A 19327-nucleotide genomic window follows, 5' to 3' on the forward strand; every position below is an offset into this window, starting at 1 on the left:
GAAGAAGGATTTTATAGAATAATTTGCTATATTTCCCCTACTGGGCCCCGCCCCTCAGGCCCCAGGGGGGCCAGACCCACCATTTATACAAACTTTGTTCCCCTTCCCCCAAAGATGCTTCTGACCAAATATGGACCAAATCCTTTCATTCCTACAGAAGAAGAAGGATTTTAAAGAATAATTTGCTGTTTCCCATATTGGGCCCCGCCCCTCAGGCCCCTGGTGAGCCAGACTCATGGTTTATACAAAATTTGTTCCCCACTAACCATGGATGCTCCACACCAAATATGGACCAAATCCTTTCATTCCTACAGAAGAAGAAGGATTTTAAAGAATAATTTGCCTTGTTTCCCCTATTGGGCCCCGCCCCTCAGGCCCCTGGGGGCCAGACCCTTGATTTATACAAAATTGATTCCCCTTCATCCAAGGATGCTTCAGACCAAATATGGAACAAATCCTTTTATTCCTACAGAAGAAGGATTTTAAAGAATAATTTGCTATATTTCCCCTATTGGGCTCCGCCCATCAGGCCCCTTGGGGAGCCAGACCCATGGTTTATACAAAATTGGTTCCCAACTACCCAAGGATGCTCCACACCAAATATGGATCAAATCCTTTCATTCCTACAGAAGAAGGATTTTAAAGAATAATTTGCTATGTTTCCCCTATTGGGCCCCACCACTCAGGCACCTCGGAGGCCAGATTCACGATGTATACAAAATTGGTTCCCCTTCACCCATGAATGTTTCAGACCAAATATTGAACAAATCTTTTCATTCCTACAGAAGAAGAAGGATTTTAAAGAATAATTCGCTATGTTTCCCCTATTGGGCCCCGTCACTCAGGCCCCTGGTGAACCAGACCTATGCTTTATATAAAATTGGTTCCCCACTTCCCAAGGATGCTCCACACCAAATATGGACCAAATCCTTTCATTCCTACAGAAGAAGAATTTAAAAAAAAAAAATGCTAAGTTTCCCCTATTGGACCCCGCCCCTCAGGCACCTAGGGGGGCCAGATCCATGGTTTATACAAACTTTCTTCCCCTTTCCCCAAGGATGCTTCTGACCAAATATGGAACAAATCCTTCCATTCCTACAGAAGAAGAAGACTTTTAAAGAAGATTTGCTATATTTCCCCTATTTGGCCCCGCCCCTCAGGCCCCTGGGGGGCCAGACCCACCATTTATACAAAATTGGTTCTTCTTCATCCAAGGATCCCATTAGTACTCAGCCCAGCTTAGAAATAACGCTCTAAGATTGGAGGGAACGGAAACAACTCAAGAACCTGCTTTTTTCATCCTTAGAAGTTTGCAGAACAGACACATCATTGTTGTCAATCATCATCATCATCATCATCATTATCATCATCATCATCTCATTATCACCAAAAAATCATCTCAATCACAATAACTATGACCTTAATAATATTGCAGTGACATTATTATCTCAATGAAGACATCATCATCATCATCATCATCATCATCATGACCTAAATATTGCCATAACAACTTCATCATCCAAGTCATCTGTCATCTTAAAATCTTTCATATTTTTTAAGTCATTAACCTCATTCACAAAACCTTACTATTTCCATATCATCATCGTCTCCAACTTTCTCATGACAGTGAAGTCTTTCAGATATAAACAAAATATTACCCATTTGGATATATTTACATTCTTGATGTTTGTTCTGTACATGAATCTACCAACTGAAAACAACTGCCATTAGACTATGAATACACTACGAATACAACGATTCTTTTCGCAACCAGTCAGCTGATTTCACACACAATGACCACTTCATATAAGACATTTCTCATTTTGAGGCATACCTACCACGGAGACAGAGATGGACGCCGATAGTAGTAAAATCAGGGAACATCTCAAAATTATTTTTCATTTCATCTGTATTAAGGATTCCTGTCCCCTGCTTGCGACAAAACACTAGAGATCAGTCTTTTAGTGCTCCTTACCTACAGTAACATCCCCTGATTTTCATTACATGTACAACTGATAAACTTCTCTTAGCTGAATCTCAACTTACTGGGGTTTTTTTTCTGAAAAGGTTTTTTTAAATTATGGGTTATACTGAAAACAAAGACTCGGTGCTTGCTAGAGTTGATCGCAGTAGTATAGAAATCCAAAAATTCACTCCCCTGAAATGATCCCTAGACCAGTCTTCTAAGAATAGCATAAAATGATTTTGCTTGTCTGGGTCTCTATCTCCACGCTCCGTGCTAGGTCTACCTCTAAATGATAAAGGTCTATTACTACGCATAGGACCGTTTCTGAGAAGAGTTATTTCCCCTTCTCCGATGTAAAATTGCCAGAAATAATGATAAACATTACAAAAATCATAAATGGCGCACCATTTTACTATTATTCTTTCTAATTTGAAATTAAAAAATAGAAATATGTCAGAAAGACATGAAAGTCACCCATCATTCTGTATGATCATTTGCCGATAAAATCATTGACCAAGCTAAAACGGATATATTTCCACCTGTCAATCAAAATAATAAACAATGACCAGGTGTAAATACATACATGCTGTTCAGGTAGACATGCCAACACATAGAATTAATAAGAAAGCATGTCGCAAATATAACGTAAGCGTTGACTGACACCTCGAATACGGGGAGATCTGCGCGCCGACACGTTGATCACCTGGCATGGGCAGAACAGGTATTATTACCGTAACGTTAATTTGAATATAACGATGTTGTTTTCACAACAATAAGTTTCAGAAAAGATTCAATCTTATATACGGATAAATCTTTTTTTTGTTATGAAATACACTTTTCCAAGTAGTTTTCTGGTCGTCTGCAAATCCGACTGAATCGGCCATCGATATCGGCAGAATGTGCACGCTTAAAGACAATTACCGACGAGGACCGCCAACGGCCGAATTCGGAAGAACACCAAACAATTGTGATTTCAGCAATTCTCATTCGAAAAGAAAAGATTGAAATATATTTGGCTGTTTTGAACCCGTTAATATTTATTTTTCAAACACAAACTTGTATCATTATCGGTTGAATTCCCATGGATGTCGCCTTGTAAATTCCTGTCGGTTAATAAGATCACGCGACTTTGACTCTTTGCGGTCCACAAACTTGCTAACGTCGCCACTTTACCCATGTCGTTTTGAGACATTCCTACTGTCAAGATTGAAGAGAACAGCATGATTTTACCCAAGAACGACATTCAAGAGTCAAGAGTCAAGAAGCTTTATTTAACGTCCCATATACATGTAACATAATAACATTAGCACTGTTGTGTTATTCTTGCGACAAAACATTGCCTATATAAAATTTAACAAGGATCACAGTACTTATGAATATATATATATATATCTAAAAAAAAACCAAGACAACAATTTAATTTAGATATGATACAAATATACAGTAGACATAGGAAATCACAGTTTATGCAAAATAAAAATTTAGAAATTATAAAAGAAATAATTTAATAGTGAACACTTGAATGTCACACAAGTGTTACCAAAGACAAGTTAAAACACAGTCATAGTGTAATGTACATATATGCTAATGTAGCAAAGTGTAAAAATTTACAGGATATACACTAATATAGTGTGAATTAAAAAGAGACAATGAAGTCATAGATTGAAAAAGAGAGCTATAATTATGATATTGTAAAAAGTAATGATCTTTTAAATAATGGAGCTCAAGTCTAAAATAAGTATCAAATGTATAATAAGTATAGTACTGAAGTATATAAAATTAAATAACAAAAGCAACAGTGAAGTATTTTAAGTGATAAATGCGATGCAATTCTTCGTTATGTATCCCGATATGTGGTATTTATCAATTCACAACGTAACGTCCTGAAAATTTATCCGATTCTATCGTATAATATGACTTAAACTTGCAACTTTTCGTAATTGTTAAATTGGCAATGCAATCAGGGATTATTCAACGAAATTTAACAGTTGTATTGCTGCGAACATATTTCAAAATAATTCCCAAAGTCCTCGAAAAAATTACGAGAAATGGTCGCGACCAAGGACTGGTTTTGGATTGTTCTTGAGTATGGTGTACACCCCTTTCTTAACACTTCATTTCACAACAGCACTTTGCATATCATGATACATTGAAGCTAAGATTTTGATAAACTTTATATCAAACCCCAAATCATACATTTTCATAAAAAATCCATAGTGCCAAACTCAATCGAATGCTTTAGCGGCAGTAAACAAACATGTAAATAATTTATTACTTTGCTAGTCAGCATATGTGCTCGCTTCATGTATCAGGAAAGAGGTCATTGCGCTGATAACATAAGACTGAAAGCCATTCTGTTGCGGACTAACGATAAAAAGGTTAGCGGACTCAAGTCTCATAAGAAAAGTTTCTCAAAAACCTTTAGAGTGACAGGCAATAGTGATATCGCGCTTGATTGCTGTTTGGGTCATACTTTGGCTTATTATTGCTCTTATACAGCGTACTTATAATGCCTTTTTTCACACATGTGTCATGACCTGGTGCTTTGTCTAAAGGTAATTTCTTACAAACCGCGTAGACTTCAAACATTGTAAAATCACTAAAATTTGAGGATACAGAGAGCTGATCAAGAATATCTTTCATTTTAGAATCAACAATGACTTTAAATTCGTTATCATAATCTGTGTTTTCAGATTGTTTATACAAAAATAAAATTTATTTACCCCAAGGAACTGCAAGTTGTTGGGGATTAAGAACAGTTTTTTCTTCAAAAAATATTTCTACACTAGCTGTTCCATTGTTACTTTGACAACGATGTTTTACAAGCTTCCAAAAGGTCCGCTGATCGGCCTCAACTGCTTCTACAATATTATCATTGAGTTTCTATAAATGCTCCTCTGACAATCGACGGTGAACTCTATGAAAGTCGCGCTTTGCCTCTTTATATAAACGAAAGGGCTCGGCATTGGGGTCATGTTGTCGTCCAAGCCTTACCCAACTACAGTAAAGATTCCTTGTTTATGGAGATCCTTAAGATGACCATTGCAATACGGCTTAAGAAAGGTGCGAACTTTCTTTTGAGGCAGAGAAGTAAAAGAGGCTTCTTTAATAACTTGATCAGATGTAAAGGTTTTTTCAATTTTACCACAAGTCAAAATTCACGTTCAAGTAAACCAGAGTCGCGCAATAGACGTTCAGCATTACTACGATGTACGTCAACGTTACTATTGTCGTCAGAGGTGATCCACTTGAAAGATGTTCTTTCAAAAGCCTTTGCAGAACTGTGATCGTTCTGTAGAAATTGATAAGGTATACGTATATCACAGAATATAGCTCTGTGATTAGACACTTCAAGGAAGCTGTCGTCTTAGGTTTTGCAGTCACTGGTCACTGACCAGGTCAGTCTTTCCTGAGTCTTTAATGATATAATCCACTAAGGAGCAGGCTTCATCGTCACCATGCACAAACGAATTCACAGGACTGTGGAAGGTAGATAGTGCGTTTACGGCGGTAACTGGTTCAACTCAAGGAAACGTTGCAGTACGATGCCCTGAGGATTGAGGCCGGTGCTGATGCGAGGACTATTCAGGTGAGCGATGAAATCACCCATAACAATAACGATTCATGTACAATTCATCGAGCTTGTCTACATATGAGCGGAACAGGTCCATTCCATACCGCATTGTTGGAAGGTACACCTGGGCTATATAAAAAAAACAGTATCGTCAAGCACAACTTTAATTATCGCAATTCGGTCGTCATCAGAATCAACAACTATCTTGTTAGAAGGGCGTTTGTGCCACATCAACTCAACATTACCTTTATGCGTTCTTCTGTAAGCATGGGGGTGTAATGAGAAATCACATATAACATGAGAATCGTAGGAATTGTGGATGCTCTGAAATAAATGGCTGTTTTCCTCAAAAAGCCAGTGCTCCGATATGCCACATATATCAATATGATTAAAACTCAACGCCTTGCAGAAATTAAGCCCAGACGACATAATTCCTGTAACGTTTGATGTCATTATGCGGAGAAATTTCATACATAAAAATGTTAATAGACAGATAACGAGGCCGCTCATATTATGGTTATTATCCATTATGATCGCATTCTTCTGAACTCTGGGCACTCTCACCATAGAACCGGGTTTGACTAACCCATTTGCGTAATTGGACTGCCCCTGGCCAGAAATCACGCGTTTTGGTGATATCACTTGACAAGATGTTGACCCGCACAGACACACAGTCACGCATACGGTTCTTTAGGAGCCGTAAAAATATTACGTGTACACCTCTGTCCTTAAGGTACGACCTTATGTCATCTGCAGTATAGGTATCCGACATACCACATAAAAATAGACGTGAAGTCTTTTTCCTCGTGACACCCACAAAGCCACTTGTGGGTGTAACGTCAGGTCCTTTCTCAAGTGCGTTCGAACAGACGGATCGGATGGGTTTCGGTGCACTTGCAAACGAAGTCACCGAGTCCGCGTACTGTTGCTTCGGAGCCAGACTTGGCGAATACACACATATTGGTTGTTGATGGGTTGAAGAAACAGGTACGTCATCCGTATCGCTATTACGGCGAAAAGACACACACGAATATCCACCAGGAGGAACTTTAGAGTGGGTGTGTAGGTCAGGAGAAGTAACCGGTTGCCGTGAATTCACAGTCTCGTAAACATACCTACGAACGCCGTTTATCTCATTAGCTAACTCCTCAGCAAACACCCTGATTGCAGTGTCAGCACAAGCCATGGCTCTTACCGGAGCTTCGGCAAAAGTACCGTGTTGCGAACACGCAATTTCAATGAAGATTTGCAGCCTTAGACAGAGTTCACAATTGACTTATGAGAGGTGAGGTCTCGTTCAACACCATCAAGTTTCTCTTAGGCTGTACGGATATAATTGCGGACAGAGTTCCCATTTGAAAAGCGAACATCATTGACGCGGTCCAATCCTAAACTGACGAGACTGATAGACTAAGTAAGACTTGAAACTTCTCGAACGACAGTGTTTTGGATGAAACTAAATGTAGCCTATCAGCGAGAGACTTCGGAGCTGCGTCATGTGTCATGTCTTTCGTAAACACCTTGTCGATTGTTTCCCACGAGGTTTTAACATCTGAGATCAAAATCTCAATATCAGATTTCAACTGTTTTTGATCACGTATAACCGAGTCCAAACGAGCATTGGTGCTATTCTTCAACTCATGCATTTGCTTACGCAACAGTGCGATTTCAGCGCGAATCGTTTTGATATCATTATTGCAATCATATGAGGGTTTGTCGATAACCTTTCCTTACTGTTGACGAGGTTTCTGTGAAAATTCTTCATTGATTTCGCCATCAAAATCACCGTTCAAAAATTACTGAATAATAAAACAATCCCGCACCAGTTTAGCTTGAGCTAAGCTTTTGCTTGTTATTTTCCGCGATATAAGTTTACTTGACGGACATCCATGTACGTGTCGTGCACGGTCATGCAATACAGATATGCATCAATTCAACTTACTCACCGAGTTATCAGCAAGAAGCAATAGCTTTTATAAATACTGCTCTTAAGGGAGGAGGATGGTCAAATTATCAAATTGATTAGAACCAGTTTCCAAGTCAAGCTCAAGATTACTGGTGAGAACATTGTGATCACTACATTACTGACCCGAACAATCCGAATCAAGATAAAAAAGATAACGCAAAGCGTGACATTATCCACCCGCGCCCCACTGTTTAAAAGAAAGACACACAATCATATATACATGATGAACCTCAAAAGGGGAGAAAGCGCTAGGGAAGTCGAAGTCGAAAAAACTCTTGTCTTTGATTTTTTATGTTAAAATGACAATAACAGGAATTAACTCCATTCCACCACTGTTACTGATATTTTGATGTAGATCATCTTTTACAAAACACTGATGACTTCCCAATCAAAAAAGGCTTGATAAGAGCATTAGTTTCATAAGTGTACAAAACTTCCTGTATACATTCTGAATGCAAACGGCTCCAATAGAGTGATAGGTTAATAAGTGTACAAGTTAAATTTCAATTTGTTATGTTTAATAGTTTTGAGATCATGCTTCAGAAACCTCAAATTTTGTATTTTTGTCTTTTTCCTTGGCAACAGAAAAAGAAAAAAATTATCCAAAATGAGAACTCCTCCAGTAGCGAAATGCACCAAGAGAGTGCTATAGCTTGTACAAAGTGTACAAAGTTTCAGGCAGTTCTTGAACAATTTTGTTGCTTTGCCCAATTGCCATGCTCTGGAAACCGTGAAATTTGGTATTTTGCTTAACTAGAGTGATAGGATGACAAATATATAAAGATTCAGGTACATGTAGTTATCTTGAAAAGTTTTGATATTTTACTCCGGAAACAGCAAAATTTGTAATTTTACCTATCTGTTTCCATGGTAACCAAATTTAAAAAATGAGAACTCCTCCATAACAAAAGGCACTACCAGAATGCTAGCTTGATAGTTATACAAAGTTTCAGGTAGTTATCTTGAACGGTTTCATAACACCTGAAATTTGTAATTTGGCCTATCTGTTTCCATGGTTACAGAGTATTTAAAGTATTTAAATGGGGAACTTCTCCATAGCAAAATGCACTTCTAGAGTATTAGCTTGATAGCTGTACAAAATTTTGAGTAGTAATCTTGAACGGTTTAAGAGCTCTGGTCCGGAAAATGCCAATCTGTAATTTGGCCTATCTGTTTCCATGGTAACAGAAAAAGTATTTAAATGGAGAACTTCTCCATAGCAAAAGGCAATGCTAGAGTACAAGATTGATAACTGTACAAGGGTTTGAGTAGTTATCTTGAACGGTTTCAGAGCTCTGGTCCGGAAAAAACCCATGCACGGACGAACGCACGCAGGCACGCACGAACGGACAAACAGACGGACGGACGGAGCCCAATTTAATATTCCCCGCAAACGCGTTTCGCGGGGGATAAAAAAAGTATCCAAAATGAAAACTTCTCCAGTCACAAAATGCACCAAGAGAGTGCTAGCTTGTACAAAGTGTACAAAGTTTCAGGTAGTTCTTGAACAATTTTGTTGCCATGCTCTGGAAACCGTGAAATTTGTAAGATTTACATTTTACTCCGGAAACAGCAAAGTTGTAGTTTTGCCTATCTGTTTCCATGGTAAACCAAAACAATTATACAAAATGAGAATTCTCCCATAGCAAAAGACACTTCCAGAATGCTTGATAGTTGTACAAAGTTTCAGGTAGCTATCTTGAACGGTTTTAGAGTCATGATCCATACACCTGAAATTTGTAAATTGGCCTATCGGTTTCCATGGTAACAAAACAGTATTTGAATGGAGAACTTTTCCATAACAGAAGGCACTACTTAAGTACTAGCTTGATAACTGTACAAACTTTTGAGTAGTTATCTTGAACGGTTTCAGAGCCCTGGTCCGGAAAATACCAATTTGTAATTTGGCCTATCTGTTTCCATGGTAACAGAAAAAGTATAAAATAAGCAGCATACAGCTAAGTTTTTACGGTCCTATTACACAGCGTGCGTGTCCTGATTACTATTGTCATGAGAGCTATAATCACGCTTTCGATATGGGATACACGTCACCCTTGACTGATCGCACTGTTGAGTGCTGTATAATACAATTTACAGTCAAAGTTCGTTATTCATGAAAGCACATTAAAATATGAAGTCGAATAGACGAATTGACGGAGCTCAGCATAATGAGTCCCACCATATCAAGCTACGCTTGGTCCAATCAAATAACTGTAAAACGCATTACATGTGAATGTTTTCCACTCAGAAACAATTAGAGTGTTCCCATCAGACTGTTTAAGTAATCAGACAGGATTGGTTAACATACAAAGCATGACATTGGTCTCACAAAAAAATCTCTTTTGTCTATTAGTAAAACAGTATTGAAAGGAATGAGACAACAAAGAATGATAAAATGATATAAAAAATGTATGTTTTAAATATTTATGATGGTATAGTTGTAAAACGTACCTCTTCAAGCATGTTCTTCAAGATAGGCTAATGCACATCAAGATATATGGTTAAGGGAACTGTGTTGTATACTATCATAAATGTATAAAAGATGCATTTAAAACCTTAATTAAAAGGTGAGATTGTATTACTATAATATTCTATCACTATATGTCCAACGATATTAGAAAGTTGTATAATAGCATGAAATGAAAGACATAGGTAGGCCATAACATCCATATTGCACGGGCTCATTGTTTAAAATGGATGTAACCGATTTGTGTTCATACCGGCATGAACATTTAAAAAACGCCGTTCAATACATATATTTACTATAGAACAATAGTCTAATTTTATTTATTTGTTAAATAATCTATTTATTTACTGCGTTTTGTATATGCGTCGTCCTTTAAACAACATTTGCTGAACAGCCCTATTTAAGTTAAAATGGCACCAATATTAAACTGTAGTCATTTGAGAATTTGACGCACGGGCATTCTTCATGTTATCCGAAGCGAAGCGACAAGACTCATTGAAGAAGGTAAAGCTATGACATCATAAGTAAATCACTTGTTACGTCTCAACAGTTTTTGCTTTCATTTAGGCATTGAACTGCTTTCAGTTTGCATTCATAGGCAATATGAATGCCAACTGGACAAAGGCAAATGCAATGAAGCGCGATAGCGCTTCATGTCGGATTTGCCTTTGTACAATTGGAATTCATACTGCCTATGAATGCCAACTTAAAGCGGTTAAATACTTATATTTACCATTTTTCGAATCTGCTAAATCATAGAAAAATCCATTACACTTATTACTTTTTAGCATTTAGTCCAAATAATGTATGTATCGTGTATGCTTGTTCAATGAACAGAACAGCTATCGTCCAGGGAGGATCAGTGGTATCCAACATAACAATTATGACTTCATTATAATGATGACGTCAACAATCCGTCCATGGCATTCATAGCCTATGAATGCCAACTGAATTCGGTAGGGTTATAAAGTGGCAATGACATACGATGGTAAATATACTCAAATTAATAGCATTTCTGCTGGTAATATTCATAAAGTGTGTTGCAACGCAAATGTAAATACATGTGTTTGTTTTAACTAATTTCCACTGTATTCCACGTGTTTCTATTTCTTTTTTTCAATGAATTAGTCTCATTTCCTTGTCAATCCATACAAATCAATTTCTAAATTAGCATTATGACAAATATCTAAAAGTTATTTTGACTTTATTTGCATCACGTTTGGTTAACTACTTCCAATAATCAAAGGTCAACAAAATGATTTTAGAAAAAAGTGACCATTCCATGATTACCCATGACCCAGAAATTTAAAAATATGATTATTTATCAAAAATTTGCAATGCATATTATTTTCTAATGTTATGATTTCTATTTCAGATAAATAAGAAATAAACACACAATTTAAACAGGGAGTATAGAATTTAGTGTAAGATAAATTTTCTTTAAACTTCATGGATGTTTTACTGAATTTATAAAATCCGGATTTCTGTTTTCCGGTTCCAGCTTTTATTACCGCCTAGGTAACGACGGGTTGTGCAGTGTTGGATTGATGCGCGATTTATAGCATTATCGTGTTATCTAATGATTAATTTAATAAATAAATGACATTGGAATACTCAGCAGTTTTATGGGTAAGTCCTTCGTGCTGTAAGTTAGGCCTATCATATCACATTCTTATTCGGCAGTAAACAGTCCTTAAGGTAGGCCTATTTCATACAGCGTCAGTGTATATTGTTTTATAAAGGGCTCATAACTTTCCTCAAAATAAATAAAGTATGGAAGTTGCTTTGCATGCTCATGTCATGAACAATGTCAAAAATTTGCAGAAATTATTTGTTGAAAATATTGTTGGTTTTGTCTGAAAAGTTACTTTTGATTGCGGAATTGAATAGCGCAAAATCGCAATGAATAATGAAATTAATGGAAAAATGTAGCTGTACATGCATTTCTGAAGTATCCAAGCAGTGAATATTGTCAAGAAAAAATTAAGAAAATGTGTCAAATCTCCAGAATAATGGCATATATTTCCCCTGAATAATCACAACTGAGCACAAAGCGAACAAGTCTGACTGAGGTTGGATGATACTGGCAATGTGCAAAATTGATTTTTACGTGCAAATAATCACAGATTGCCTTCATATCCATGATCATAACAAAAACATAGTTTATCAATCATATCAAGGTCCTTTTCATTTCAAACCTCCCAAAAACCTATCATTTTTGGTCCTGGCAGGGTAGGTCTGATTCTACATATAAATCCTGTCGGAAAGAAGGGCATGGAATATTTGGTAAGAATTTTACAGCCGTTAAAACTGTATGCACTGTACGTGTTCTATTTATCCCGGTGAGTGTCGATTGTCATCTCAACTAGGTCTTGAAAAAACGCACTAACTCTCCTCAAAACACCGATTACAACAGTTAATATTGTGCAACAGGCTGTTTTTCAAAACGTCTGTTTAACCCGGACGCCAACAACATTTTCGCGCTCTTTTACAAATCGGATTTGTGTATTGACAGCGTTTACCAACTTCAAGTCACCTCATGATCAGTTATCAGCACGTCATATCGCAAGTGTTTGAAATACACATATGCTATACTGACATGGATCACAGCACCCACAGTGTATGTAAATGTGTGCTGTGATCCATATTACTTCTAAGAATGTTTTGGCGAGTAAAAGTGCTGCTATTAGCCAAGATCTGATGAATTGAGACGGTGATCCATACTGTCCGATGAAGGATATAATACAGCTTTCATCATCAGTGGAATACTGCCCACTTGTATGGTGTAACACTTAAGAGGCATGGTAGTGTAGTGGTAATGGACGCCGGGCGCGTGACCGAAGGGTTGTAATTCTAACACAATTACAGGTGCTGTCAATGAGGGATACATTTTCATTAGGGCAGGGTCATTTTCATCAAGGGGAATATGCATATCTTATAAGAGAAAGATCCCTCGGAGTACTTTCTGAGAAATGGAGCTAACAAAACTGTTAAAATCCAAAAATGGCCACCTGTTGGTCAGTCATGTTGTTTTTCAAACAGTCTCAAAAGTAAACATGCCCAACTAAAGACGAATAATAATCTACAAGTCCAATTTGAGAAAGATACCTTCAGTCCTTTCTGAGAAATAGCAATAAATATTCAGAGCAGTCAAAACCTAAGATGGCAATTGGACATTGGACAGCCACTAATTGTATTTATCCCATCAGTCTCAAGATTAAACATGCACAACTACAGACCCAAGGGAACTTACATATTAAATTTGATAAAGATCCCTAAAGTTCTTTCTGAGAAATAGCTAAAACAAACACTAGAAGCGTACCAAAATTAACAAGAAATATTGTTATGTTTACGGAGCCCCAGGGCCCAGATAATATGTAAATCATCTATTTGTTTACGGCACGTAAGAAAATACGATTTAATTCCATTTTTGGTTTTTTATCGTTTGCATTGTTCACACCGTATTTCAGGAAATTTTAGACTTTCCCTATGTAAAAAGAGAGAGAAAAAAGAGCGGAGGTGGCACGATAACTTTGTGTACATAAATACATCAAAGCGATAGTTTGAAATATTGTCCAACATGTGAGATTGAAACTAAACTCCAAATATTACATAATATCATAAAAAGAGATAAAAACTTCTTACCTTACGTTTGGCTGGACGCTGACATGAAATTAAAGTAATAGGAATCCATAATCCAGAAGGTAAATCCATAAGGTAAATCCATAAAGAAAACGCTAATTTTTGAGACTACATCATTGGACGATTTAATTGCAAACAAGTATCACAATTCGTTTTTTCATTGAGTAGTCTCTACTCGGCTTCCGTAAACCGAATTCAAATCATCCGACTTCAAACGTATTAGCACCATATTCAAGAAACATTTGCAAAGCTATTTCACCAAAATATGACACGATTTAAAGTTCCGACTTAACTGACAGGACACATCATGAGCGTTTCTGTAAAGAAAGAAAAAAAACATTGGATTCAAAAACACATATAGATACAATACATAAATGTTGTTTTCATACAGTTTTTCGATTCATATTTCACACTTTGTAAATCATCTGAATTAGTTTACCTTTGTAATGTTTATATTTGAGTATGCCATGCAACATTTTTATTGAAGTAATTTTTTTTTCAAAATAAATAATAACATTGGGCGTTAAGGAAAAGTAAACGTGACCACTATTGGCTAATGAATATCTTCAAATAGGTCAGAAAAGTATTACAATTATACATGATACAGAACAACGGCGTTTCCCGGTAGTATTATCAAAACCATTAAGTAATCAAATATTCTTGGAATAAAAGCCTCCCATTCTGCGAAGTTGATATATCTCTGGTGGTCCATGCCCCAAATTTAGATAAGGAAACTGAACAATAACATTTAACCACCGTTTGAAAAATCGCTTCAATCAGTTTAAAAGCCTAAAGGAGCTTAAAACTTCATACTGTCACAAGAAATGTTAAGAAGGTGCGCTGGTGCGCAATGGGTCTTCCATTGTTCTGCGAGAATCTCTTATTTGCTCATCAACTAAATTATCATACAACTTATAGAATTACAAGTTAATCAAAACCAGAACCCAAAACGATCCAAGGTACATACACTAACATGTACTGGTTTGATAGTAGCCTAATATTGTTTATACATATGTATGGATATGTTTATTTTCGGTATGCAAGGACCATTTTTTTACGGCGGTACATGATTAAAGGTTTGTTTAGGAATCTCCACTGATATATAGGTGTACAGTCAATGCATACATGTGTTTGTGCTGCATGTAAAGGACTAATAAATGTATGTATAGGATAGTTTGCACAAGTAGGTAGGAGTACAGTAAACAGCAAAATATGTTGTAAGTGTGTTAAGGGTAGTACATGATAAACTTTATATTTGTGTATAGTCATTCGTTCTTTTGTATATGTGTACAGTTAATTGTACATATATTTATATATAATGAAAGAATAGGGAAAAGCAGGGTAAACAATTAAGGTAATATAATGTTATGTATTTGAATGTTACTGTAAATACAATGTTTTTTTATAAGTATAAACAGGGCGTCTTTAATAAACAAATCACAAACCTTCATTAGATTATGACCGATACGTCATGAGTAATTTGACAGAACCCCCTATCCAATATTGCAACATGAAATCGCCCGACTCAGTATATCTCGTATGCCCCCAAGCGCATCTGCCACAGCCCTGATTATCTTGTGCATAGAGTCCATCAGTGCCTTTCTAACAGGGGTATTGTCTACTCTTCCAACAAGGCAGCCCTTAATTGGTTCGTCGAGAGTAGCGGGGGCATTCCGACGCCCCCTTATCCTCATGTCAAGTTAGTCCCATAAATGTTCGATTGAGGACAAATGTGGACTGTACGGCTGCTAGCTAAGTTTGTTAATGTTGTGGTTTGCGAGAAAGTCTTGACACACTTTATCATGCTGGAAACGTAGGTGATGCTGTTGCAAAAATAGAACTGCAACCGGGCAGAGGATTTCATCCCTTTATCTTACGGCTGTTAAATCCCCGGCTACCACAATCAATGGTGACTTTAGAAATCCACCCAAAAACCATAACCGAACCACCCCGAAACCTATCCCTCTCAAGAAGGCAAGCGTCGGTGAAACGTTCCCTATGACGTTGGTATACACGACATCGACCGTAAAAACAAAAAAAAGAGTAAACGAAGCAATACGACGCGCGCGACGTGTATGAGTGAGAGGCAGACCAACGTAAGGACGACGAGCTCGCAGACCAACCTCGCGCAATCAGTTCCTTACATGTTTTGGGTGAATGTGGTGATTGCTTGCTTACCGTACAAATAGGTGATTAAGGCAAATATCACTGTCTTGGACGTCGCGTCGTTACGCGCAGACGTCCCGATCGCGATCGGTCGTACACCCTTCCGTTGTCTCACAGACAAGACGTTCTATGATGGAAACATTCACACCGAACTGCAAAGCAATATTTTGTTGCCTTTGACATTACATTAATAATGCAATTATTTCAGTATATATATATATGTGTAGGGCCATTTGTACTAGTAGGTAGGCGTAGAATAAACATACCATCTAGTCGGTATGGTGGTACACGGTTAAATATATCTACATGGATGTTTACGGTCATTTGTACTGATACATTCAGTGAGATCATCTTGAGCGAGTTTTTAATAACGCCAATTGGCAAAAGTTAGTTAATCATTTGAAGATCGTTAATAACTGACTGACATTCATACCAGATAAACACTTAAGTTGTTCTTTCTACGGTGTTTCCATTTTTAAAAGTATCATCGACAAAACTTAATTCCTGCATCCGCCTGGTTTGGGTACATTTGGGATACGTGTAGTGGTAAGTAGGCGTTCAGTATTACTGTCAGTACGGGGGATACAGGCCTCGTAATATTCATGAGTAGGAGCGTTTGTAGCATTAACGTTAACTTTTGTTATTCGTGAAAAGACAAGTATAGCAGATATGTTTGTTTTTAGCTAGAAAGCTTAAATTATTATTGGGGGAAAACACGAGATATAGTAAAATCAGGGAGTTTTCGGGACGATACCCTAAACGTGAATAAGAATACCTTACAAGGCCCTTGGTCTTATTTTGAAAAATCACCCGCGAAAACGGTAAAATGTTCATAAAAACATGCTTTTAATGATAAGGCCGTTCTTTAATATATTCATAGTTCATGTCATACACCTAGATATGTGGGATTTCAAACGTTTCGTAATAAGAGGAATCCAGAACACTTTAGCGTCCTACTCACGGATTGGTCTGTTAAATCGTCCTTTTAAAAGATCTATTAGAGTACATGACTATATAGAGTAGGCGGTGGCTAGAAAGGGTATATTGGTACAAAGGTAAAACCTTCGTATCTTTCTTCATAATGTCGGAAATGTTTCTTAGTGTAAACACACGCTGTCGCGCCAAATGGTTGTTATTACATAAAGGAAGTATTGCGATAGATACTGCACAATCATTTGACAAGAAATTCAACAAAACAGCTCACGGTACCTACAATTTTCTTAAAACCACCTGATATATTGGTGTCTTTATAAATATCCTTTTTACGATGACTCATCGTTTTCTTTATGAAGACTCAAAACATATGATCGTTGACCAATCAAATTCTTCCCCAGTGGACTGTCTTTTAATGAAGTTATGACAAATCACATGATACCATAATAACAGGACAATGGTGACGGCAAGGTCTAACCACGGCGTTCTTACGCATAGGTATACAGTTTTCTATTGGTATGGTACGTTGTAGTGGTAATTACAGGCGTATACGGCATATATCCAGGACCTCCAATGCTGTGTGTTGGGATGGGGTGAGGACGCTCTTACGGGGACAATTCTTTTATGATCAGATCATATGATAAACATTTCAAAACAGTCTACGGTACGGTACACATAGTTATGTCAAAATCACATGATTTAAATATCCTGCTTGTTTATTCTTTCAGGGTTATAACGAAAGACAATGGTAGAATCACAAAGAACCGAAAAAGTAGTAGCCGACCCGATATATTATAGAAATGACGCAATTGGTAGTAGGTGTTTGTATGTTTTAAACATGTGTACTTGATTGTGGGGAACATAAGACAACACCTAAGTGATTTTACCTTCACAATTTGAAAATTTCAGTCAAAATAAAATCACAAGCACCATACAACTGTTTCGTCCTCCTTAGATTAATCAGTGATGCTAGAGGCCAAAAAGGTTACAATGCAAATTGGTCAAAACTAATCAATTTGAGAATTCAAAAGGGTACTGGTTGATTTTAAATTAATGCGAAAAATGTATACACTATGTACCGTGCTACTATTCAAAAGAGATAACTGTGGCCATCAATGTTATGGCAAACTTTGGGGATTACAGTAGTCCACCAGCAGAGTATATCGCCTTGAAAAGAGGAACGCAATATGTATTGGATCTATGAAATTTGATAATAATTATATACGGCATACCGAAAATGAATTATGCTGAAACATATTGTTGTCCTGCCTGTATGTGTACATGATTAAGAGTAATTTGTATTATTATACCTCTACTTATTTTACACTATACAAAAGTAACCACATTAACAAGCTATTTCCCCTTTAACTGCANAATAATTATATACGGCATACCGAAAATGAATTATGCTGAAACATATTGTTGTCCTGCCTGTATGTGTACATGATTAAGAGTAATTTGTATTATTATACCTCTACTTATTTTACACTATACAAAAGTAACCACATTAACAAGCTATTTCCCCTTTAACTGCATGCCAGGGAAATAGTTCGTCTGGAGGGGTGCGATAGTTTTGAAACTATTTCCCTCGGAAAATACGGGAAATTGAGTGACGTCGTGGGCGGGGCGTTACCGAATATTGACCAATCAGCGCAATCGAATTACGTCGGCAATTTCCGGCAAACAGTGATTTATTGTTTATTGTACATGTGATATCCTTTATTTCATGTTTTTGCAAATACTGATTTTTCTGATGTTGATTCTCAAGAAATTTTTAGTTTTGTTAATAAAGTGTCCCAACTGTTGAAAATTTGTTGTCTAATAATATTTAGAATATTGTAAGGGAGTGTTTGTATCGGTATAATAAAACAGTTGAAGTATGGGTATTTCGGGATATAGCAAATTTATGATCTCCATCGTCCAGGACTATTTCCCTCGGCTTCGCCTCGGGAAATAGTCCTGGCCTCGGGGGTTCATAAACTTGCTATATCCCTCATACCCATACTTTAACTGTTAACTGTAAGTACATATTATTTACATTAAAATGCATTATTACTGGCAATAAGACGTAAATTTGGTTAATCAGAAGACTTAAATTATATAAGTATTGGTTCCTTTGTACTGGTAGGAATGTACACAAAATATAATATACCAATATTTGTTTTCATTTTATTTATTTTTAATTCTGTTTTGCTTACTTTTTATATTGGACCCATCACCACCATCAATAGGAGCTACTTATTAACAATATGGTTCCCAATAGCTCCATCTAGCCAGAAGTTTGGAAAGGTAGCTATTTGCGTAAGAGTGTTGTCTAAAACCACTGATTCCACTATCCTTAACNCTCTTATCAAGTTTTATACAGATAGACTAGTCATATATCCCCAGAATTAGTGTATATTTTACCAATAGACTACATGGTGACTTCATATAAAGTTTTATACAGATAGACTTGCCAGATCATCTCAGAATGGATGCCTTTTTACCCTTAGTCTATCTGGTGGCCATATATCCACAGAATTAGTGTATATTTTACCAAACAAGCTACGTGGTGACTTCTTATAAAAATTTACACTGATAGACTAGCCGTATATTCTCAGAATGAGTGACTTC

General features: G+C 36.9%; 1 protein-coding gene across 2 annotated transcripts in view; it reads right to left on the minus strand.

Annotated features, from left to right (window-relative positions):
* Nucleotides 1-19327, minus strand: part of LOC110448362 (roundabout homolog 2-like) — a 59719-nt gene that overhangs the window by 25121 nt on the left and 15271 nt on the right. For both annotated transcript variants that reach the window (XM_021494550.1, XM_021494551.1), the window contains one exon: nt 13619-13932. The gene's annotated coding sequence lies outside the window, so the exon portion shown is untranslated. The remainder of the gene's footprint in view (nt 1-13618; nt 13933-19327) is intronic.

This window comes from Mizuhopecten yessoensis, unplaced genomic scaffold, assembly GCF_002113885.1.
Source record: "Mizuhopecten yessoensis strain PY_sf001 unplaced genomic scaffold, ASM211388v2 scaffold4025, whole genome shotgun sequence".
Lineage (NCBI taxonomy): Eukaryota > Metazoa > Mollusca > Bivalvia > Pectinida > Pectinidae > Mizuhopecten > Mizuhopecten yessoensis.